Source organism: Mustela erminea, chromosome Y (genome assembly GCF_009829155.1).
Source record: "Mustela erminea isolate mMusErm1 chromosome Y, mMusErm1.Pri, whole genome shotgun sequence".
In the NCBI taxonomy this organism is placed as follows: domain Eukaryota; kingdom Metazoa; phylum Chordata; class Mammalia; order Carnivora; family Mustelidae; genus Mustela; species Mustela erminea.
The window spans coordinates 3,067,354-3,076,210 of record NC_045636.1 but is presented as its reverse complement, the minus strand read 5'-3'; positions in this window follow the sequence as shown (position 1 = coordinate 3,076,210).

Genomic DNA, 8,857 nt, shown 5'->3' with positions numbered 1-8,857 from the left:
ATCTGTAACCCCTAAGTTGTGCCTTCAGCCTGTGGTCTCCCCAGACTTGTTTTCATGGGAAGGTTAGGGCACTGTCCTGTGGCTTCAACAAATACACGTTCTGAGGTTTCTCCCTGGAGGAACCTTGGTGTTGGCTGCAAGTTGCATTTGGCAGGGACTTGTTTCTACCCTTGGGACTAGTTGCATGGAACATTCAGGATAGTACTGACCATCAATTTGATCTCGCACCTCTCTTCTGGAAACACAAAGGAAAGGGAGTGTTCCTTCCTTCAATGGACTTAAAGGACCAGTGGTTTCCTCATCATTCCACAGTTACATGGGATAACTCTCCACTCTTTCAGATTTCTATGAATCCCTAAATACAGTGTATTTCACAGACTCTTTCTCAGTGGGATAAACAGGGAACTTGTCTGAACTTCAAAGCACACTCACTGGAAGATTTGTCCCTTACTGAGAGCTGTTGCTCACTCCAAGTTGCATTCTCCTTAGACTTGGGGCTCCATGTAAACAACATGAATCCTTTTCTAGACACTGTCGCATAGGGAGGACATTGCATTTATCATCTGGAGGCAAGAATTTGTTGAAAAGACAATTCTGCACACACTCCTATCTCAGAATGAAAAGGGTGCCAGTTTTCAGATGATTCCCTTCAAGTCTTGGAAAACAATTCTAACTCAGAATGCAGAGATTCTTTGAGGATGTTTTTTACACCAACCGGGTTCTCAGAGGGAAGTCTAGGGCACTTTCATTTTGTCTAAACACCTGCCTGCTAAGAGGCTTCTTCCAGGAAGAATCCTGCCTTTGGCTTAGAGTTGAGAACTGTATTACATGATGTCACAACTGCATTAACAAATTCTTCTTTCCTCACACCAGAAACCATTACTTAGACCTACTGTTCTATACAGGATTGTTTCTCAGAGAGAAGGGTGGGGCCCTTTCCTGTTGCTGAAACACATCCGTGCTCTAAGACCTCCCCTTGTAGGATATCATTGTCTGTTGAGCATTGCATTTTCCATACAATTCTTTTGATTCGTGAGGTATATGGTGGCATGCCTTTGCTCCCAGTTTGTCTCTTCGATATCCTCTCTACCTTCTCGAAACCTGATACCTAGAGAATGCCACTCCTCTCAGGTTATTAGTTTAGTTTTCCTTAGATGTGGATATAGGCAGTTTCCTCATGATGCCGCCCATGTACCAAAAGCATTTCTGACTCCCGGATGTCCAAGTTTCCTTGATCGCTGTGTTCTCCAAAATCTGCTTTCTCAGAGGGAACTATCAGGCACAACTTTGTGTTGTCATTCACATACATGCTAGAGGACACCTCTCTTAACATACCGTGAAGTTGGCTGAAAGTGGCATTCAACACAAATTTCTGTCGATGTGTAAGGGTCATGGCAACTTCCACATACTTCCATCCATACTCTTCAAGTCAATTTCTCCTCTGGCAGTGAGAATTGGTGGAGAGTTGCCTATTCCTCAGACGTGTTGGTTCAGGCTCAGTCTGTGTCACTCTCCTGTTCTGCTACCAGTCTTACTCTTCGTCAATAAGCAATACACATACCTGACATTTGGATTTTCACAGACATGTGTATGAGAGGGAAGTAGAGTGCCCTTTCCTGGCTCTGAAACCCATCCATGCCAGAGGCCTCTCCTTTAAGAACTTGTTGGTGGAGAGGAGCACTCTCCAGGGAATAGGACAAATTCAGCGATATGGCACCTTCCCTATACTAGCCAACATGCACTTGAAATGGCTCCAAGTTTTGGAAATGGGAACTGTTCAACAGTTCCATTTGGTATAGCCTTGTTTCCAAGTATTAAATCTGTTGTGGGATCCCCTTCATTTCCAAGTGTCTCCATTTGGAAACATTTTTACCTGCAGCCCCCAAAATGTGCCTTCAGTTTGTGGTCCGCCTGGACTTGTTTTTCAGGGGAAGGTTAGAGTGCTGCCCAGTGGCTACAACACATGTTCTGAGGCTTCTCCCTGGAAGAACTTTGATGTTGGCTGAAAGTTGCGTTCATCAAAGACTAGTTTCTACCCCTGGGACCTGTTGTATGGAACATTCCAGATGCTACTGACCATCGATGTGCTCTCACCCCTCTCTTCTGGAAACAAGTAGTAAGTGGAGTGTTCCTTCCTTCAATGTGACTCTGGACTTAAAGGACCAGTGGTTTTTCCTCATCATTCCACAGGTATACAGGAAAACTCTCCTCTCTCTAGGATGCCTCAGAACCCCTAAATGCTGTGTATTCCATGACCCTTTCTCAGTGGGATAGACAGGGAACTTCCCTGAACTTCAAAGCACACTCCCTGGAAGACTTGTCCTTTGCTGAGAGCTGTTGCTCACTCCAAGTTGCATTCTCCGTAGACTTGGGGCTCCATGTAAGTGACATGACTTCTTTCCTAGACACTCCTACATAGGTAGATCATTGCTTTTATCTTCTGGAAGCAAGAATTTGTTGTGAATGCAAATCTCCACAGACTTGTAAGTCAGAGTGAAATGGGCTGAGTTTCCTCATGAATCCTCTCAAGCTTTGGTAAGTGATTTTACTGCAGGATGCAGAGATTCCTTGCAGGATGTTTTCTATAAAGACCTAATTCTCAGGGGAAGGCTAGGGCACTTTCATTTTGCGTAAACACTTGCCTGCTAAATGGCTTCTCTATGGAAGGATCTTGCCTTGGTGTAGAGTTGAGAGCTGTATTACATGATACCACACCTCTATTGAGAAATGCTTCTTTTCTCAGGCCTGTAGCAATGACTAAGCAATGACTAAGACCTTTTATTCTTCATAGAAATGTTTCTCAGAGAAAAGGGCGTGGCCCTTTCCTGTTGATATACACATTATTGCTATAAGACCTCTCTCCCTTGAAAGATATCATTATCTGCTGAACATTGCATTCTCCATAGATTTGTTTTGACAGGTCAGGGACTTAGCTCCATGCCTTACTCCCAGGTGTCTCTTTGATATCATCTCTACCATCTCAAAACAAGAATTCCTGGAGAATGTTATTTCTCACAGGTTATTATTAGTTTAGCTTTCCTCAGATATGGATATAGACAGTTTCTTCATGATGCCACCCATCCAGTAAAAACATTTCTGTCTTCTGGATATCCGAGTTTCCTTGATTGTTGTGTTCTCCACAAAATGCTTTTTCAGAGGAAAGTATTGGACATGTTTGTGTTGTCCAAACACATCCGTGATGGACGATGCCTCTGTTGATGTACCTTGAGTTGGATGAAGGTAGCATTTTTCTCTAACTCCTGTCATTGTGTCCGGGTCAGGTAACTTCCATATACTACTACCTGTACTCTTGAATTGATCTCTCTTCTGCCAGTGATAATGGGTACAGAGTTTCATGTTCCTCAGACTTCCTGGTTCAAGATCAATCTGTGGTGCTTTCCTTTTCACCCACCACTCTAACTGAAAACACTTCTTTGTCAATAAGCAAAACATACTTGACATTTGATTTTCCACAGATCTCTTTCTCTGAAGCAGAGTGCCCATTCCTTTGTCCAAAACCCATACATACCAGAAGGTCTCTCCTTTTAAGAATTTGTTGGCCAATGGAGCACTCTCCTGAGACTAGTGTATATTCTTCAGGGACATGGCACCATCCCTATACCAGTCAACATGCATTTGAGATGGCTCTAAATTCTGGAAACTGGAATTGTTCAACAGTTCTGCTTGACCTTGCCTTGTTTTTGAGTGTTAAATCTACGGTGTGTTCCCCTTGATTCCACATCTCACTTGGAAATGCTTCTATCTGCTGCCCTCAAGATGTGGCTTCAGCCTTTTGGTCTGCCCAGACTCATTTTTCAGGGGAAGTCTAAGGCGCTCTCCTGAGGCTCAATGCATATGAGTTCTGAGGCTTCTCCCTAGAGGAACCTTAGTGTTGGCTGCAAGTTGCATTTGATAGGGACTTATTTCTACCCTTGGGATGTATTGCATAGAACTTTCCAGATTCTACTGACCATCGATTTTATCTCACTCCTCTCTTCCCGAAACAAGAAGGGAGTGGAGTGTTATTTCCTCCAAAGTGTTTCTGAACTTAAGGGACCAGTGGTATCCTCATGATTCTACAGATACACTGGAGAATGCTCTTCTCTTCAGGATGACTGTGAATCCCTGAATGCTGTGTATTCCACAGACTCTTTCTTATTGGGAACCACAGGGAGCTTTCCTGTGGCTTCAGAGCACACACCCTGGAAGACTTGTATCTTGTTGAGAGTTGTTGTTCACTCCATAGTGCATTCTCCATAGACTTGTAGCTCCATGTAAGTGACATGACCCCTTTTTAGACACTCACACAGGTGTACAACATAGCCTTCATCTTATGGAATGGATAATTCATTGAGGATGCCATTCTCCACATATTCATATCCCAGAGTGAAATGGGCATTGGTGTCTTCATGATGTTCCCGATGGATTGCAAAACATGTCTATTTCAGGAAGCAGAGATTCCTTGAAGTCTGTTTCTATACAGACCTCGTTCTCAGAAGGAAGGCTAGGGCATTTTTGTGTTGCATATACAATCATCCAAAAAAAGGTTTCTACCTGGAAATATCCAACCTTGGGCTGAGAATTCCACTCTCCACCATGTTGTTTCTACCAGTCAGGGAAATTGCTCCCTACCTATACTACCACACCTACCTTGGATAGCCCTTCTATTTCCCAGGAACTGGACTCACTCTGAATTCCATTCTGCAGAGACTTGTTTCTCAGAATTAAAGCCTTGTCATTTTCCTCAGGATGCCACACATACTTTGAGAAATGCTTCTTTCTTCAGGCCAGAGGCATGACTTGAACCTTTTGTTTTCCTCAGGATTGTTTCTCAGAGAGAAGAGTAGGGCACCTTCCTGTTGCTGAAACACATACATGCTGTTAGGACTCTTCTTGGTAGGACATTGTTGTCTGCTGAACGTTAAATTCTCCACAGACTTGTTTCAATCCCTCAGGGACATGATGGCATGCCTGTCCTCCCAGGAGTCTCTTTGATATCGTCTCTACCTTCTCGAAACAAAGATATGTGGAGAATACCATTCCTCACAGGTTATTATTAGTTGTTTGCCTTTTTTTTTAATTTTTTATTTTTTATAAACATATATTTTTATCCCCAGGGGTACAGGTCTGTGAATCACCAGGTTTACACACTTCACAGCACTCACCAAAGCACATACCCTCCCCAATGTCCATAATCCCACCCCCTTTTCCCAAACCCCCTCCCCCCAGCAACCCTCAGTTTGTTTTGTGAGATTAAGAGTCACTTATGGTTTGTCTCCCTCCCAATCCTATCTTGTTTCATTTATTCTTCTCCTACCCACTTAAGCCCCCATGTTGCATCACCACTTCCTCATATCAAGGAGATCATATGATAGTTGTCTTTCTCTGCTTGACTTATTTCCCTAAGCATGATACGCTCTAGTTCCATCCATGTTGTCGCCATTTGCTCCTACACTGTTGGTGGGAATGCAAGCTCGTGCAGCCACTCTGGAAAACAGCATGGAGGTCCCTCAAAATGTTGAAAATAGTTGTTTGCCTTTTTTAAAAATTTTCCTCAGGATTTGACCTAGGTGGTTTCCTCATAATTCTCTCCATGTATGTAAAAATGTTGTGCCTTCCAGATGTCAGAGTTTCCTTGAAAATTGCATTCACTGATATCTGCTTTCTCAGAGGGAAGGATAGGACACGTTCATATTCTCAAAACACAGCCATGCTGGAAGACATCTCTGTTGAACTACCTTGATGTTGGCTGAGCGTGGCATACTACTCAGACCCTGTCGCTATATCAGGTCAGGGTACCTTCTTTATATTGCCACACATATACTTGAAGTCGATCTATATTCTGGAAGTGAGAATTGGTGGAGACTTCCATGATCCACAGACTTGTGGGTTTGAGTTCAATCTTCGAGTTCTTTTATCCCACTACTCCCACTGAAAATACTTCTCCAATAGGCAAAATGGTACTTGACATTTGGTTTTCCACAGGGCTATTTCTCAGAGGGAAGCATAGCACCCTTTCCAATGTTTGAAAGCCATACATGCCAGAAGTCTTCTCTCTATAAGAACTTGTGGGCTGAAAGGAGCACTCTTCACAGACTATTGCATATATACCCACCTGCTAAAAGGCTTCTCCCTGAAAGAAGCCTGCCTTTGGCTGAGAGGTCCACTCTCCACAGGTTTGTTTTGACCAGTCAGGGGATTGCTCCCTACCTATACTATCACACATACATTGGATAGCTCTTCTGTGTTTTGGCCAGAAAGCATGACTTGGACCATTTGTTATCTACAGGATTGTTTCTCAGATGAAGGGTAGGGCACTTTCCTGTTGCTGAAACACATACATGCTGTAAGGCCTCTCCCTGCGAAGATATTGTTGTCTGCTAAACATTTTGTTCTCCATAAATTTGTTTTGATACCTCAGGGACATGGCACCATTCCTGTCCTCACAGGAATCTCTTTCATATCATCTCTACCTTCTCAATACAAAGACACATGGAGAAAGCCATTCCTCACAGGTTACTATTAGTTTTGTTTTCCTTGGAGGTTGATCTAGGTGGTTTCCTCATGATTCTGCCCATCCACGTAAAAATATTTCTATCTTCAGGATGTCCAATTTTCCTTGAATGTGTGTTCTAAAATGACTGTTTTCTCCAAGGGAAGGATAGGGCATGTCCTTGTTGTTTGAACACATCCATGCTGGATGATGTATCTCTTGGTATACCTTAATGTTGGCTGAGAGTAGCATTCTACACAGACTCCTGTCGATGTGTCAGGGCCAGGGAAACTTCTCTATACTACCACCCATACACTTGATGTTGATCTTTTTCTAGAAGTGAGATATTGGTTTGGTTGTTCCATGCTCCAGACTCATGTAAATCTGCATACTTTCCTTTTCTCCCACCACTACCACTGAAAATACATCTTTAATATGCAAAAAGGTACTTGACATTTGATTTTCCACAGACCTGTTTCTCAGAGGGAAGCATAACACCCTTTCCCATGTCTGAAAGCCATACATGCCAGAAACCTCCTCCCTTTAGGAACTTGTGGGGTGAGAAGATCACTCTCCACAGACTAGTGGATATTCTTCAGTGATATGGCACCCCCTATACCAGCCAACATGCATTTGAGATGGCTCCCTGTTCTGGAAGCCGGAATTGTTCGATAGTTCCATTCAATATAGACTCGTTTTCACATGTTAAATCTGCAGCGGGTTCCTCTTGATTGCACATTTCCACTTAGAAACACTTCTATCAGGAGCCCCTGATTTGTGCCATCTGCCATGTGGTCTGCCCGGACTTGTTTTTCATGGGAAGGCTAAGGCTCTTTCTTGTGGCTTCAACACATGTGTTCCAAGGCTTTTCCCTGAAGGAAACTTGGTGTTGGGTGCTGCTTGTATTCTGCAGGGATTTGTTTCCACACTTGGTACTTGTTGCATGGAACTTTCTGGACACTTCAGACTGTGATTTGATCTCGCCCCTGTCTTCTTGAAACAAGAAGGGAGTGGAGTGTTCCATCACCAGTGTGTTTCTGGACATTAAAGAACAGTTGTTTCCTCATGATCCTGCAGGTACACTGGAAAACACTTCTAACTTTAGAATACCTGTAAATCCCTAAATGTTGTGTATTCCACAGACTTACTTGGTGGAAAGGACAGGGAACTTTTCTGTGGCTTCAGAGCACACAAACTGGAAAACGTATCCATTGGTAAGAGCTGTTGCTCACTCCAAGTTGAAGTCTATACACTTTGGACTCCACATAACAGACATGACTCCCACCCTAGACACTCACACATAGGTACAACACTGCATTTAACTTCTGGAAGCAGGAATTCATTGAAAATGCCATGCTCCACATTCTCATCTCTCAAGTGAAATGGGCACCAAAATCCTAACAATTCCCCTGTGTCTTGCAAAATGCTCTATTTCAGGAAGCAGTGATTCCTTGAAGCCTGTTTCTACACAGACCTCATTCTCATAGGGCAAGCTGGGGCACTTTTGTATTGCATATACACCTACCCACTAAAATGCTTCTCTCTGGAAGAATCTTGCCTTTGACTGAGAGGTTCACTCTCCACAGTGTTGTTTTGACCAGTCAGGAGCATGGTTCACTACCTATACTACCACACCTACATTGGATAGCCCTTCTACTCTCAGGAACTGGAACTCACTCTAAATTCCATTCGGCATAGAGTTGTTTCTCAGAATTAAAGCCTTTTCATTTTCCTCAGGATGCCACACATACTTAGAAATGCTTCTTTTCTCAGGTGAGAAGACATGACTTGAATCTTTTGTGCTTCACAAAATTGTTTCTAAGAGAGAAGAGTAGGGCACTTTCCTGTTGTTGAAACACATACAGGCTGTATGGAATCTCCCTGGGAGGATATAGTTGTCTGCCGAACTTTGCATTCTCCATAGACTTGTTTCAATGCCTCAGGGACATGGCACCATTCCCTTCCTCCCAAACATCTCTTTGATATCGGGTCTACCTTCTCGAAACCAGGACACGTGGAGAATGCCATTCCTTAGGTTATTATTAGTCTTGCTTTCCTCAGAGGCTAATCTAGGGGGTTTCTTCATGATTCTGTGTGTCCATGTAAAACCGTTTCTATTTGAAAGATGTCCGAATTACCTTGACTATTGTGTTCTCCAGTGACTGCTTTCCCCAAGGGAAGGATAGGGAATGCCTGTGTTGTTTGAGCACATCCATGCTGGAAGATGCATCTCTTGAAGTCCCTTGATGTTGGCTGAAAGTGGCATTCTACACATACTCTTGTTGATGTGTCAGGGTCAGGGCACTCTCCCTATACTATCGCCCATCTTTGTGAAGATGATCTCTCCTCTAGAAGCGAGATTTA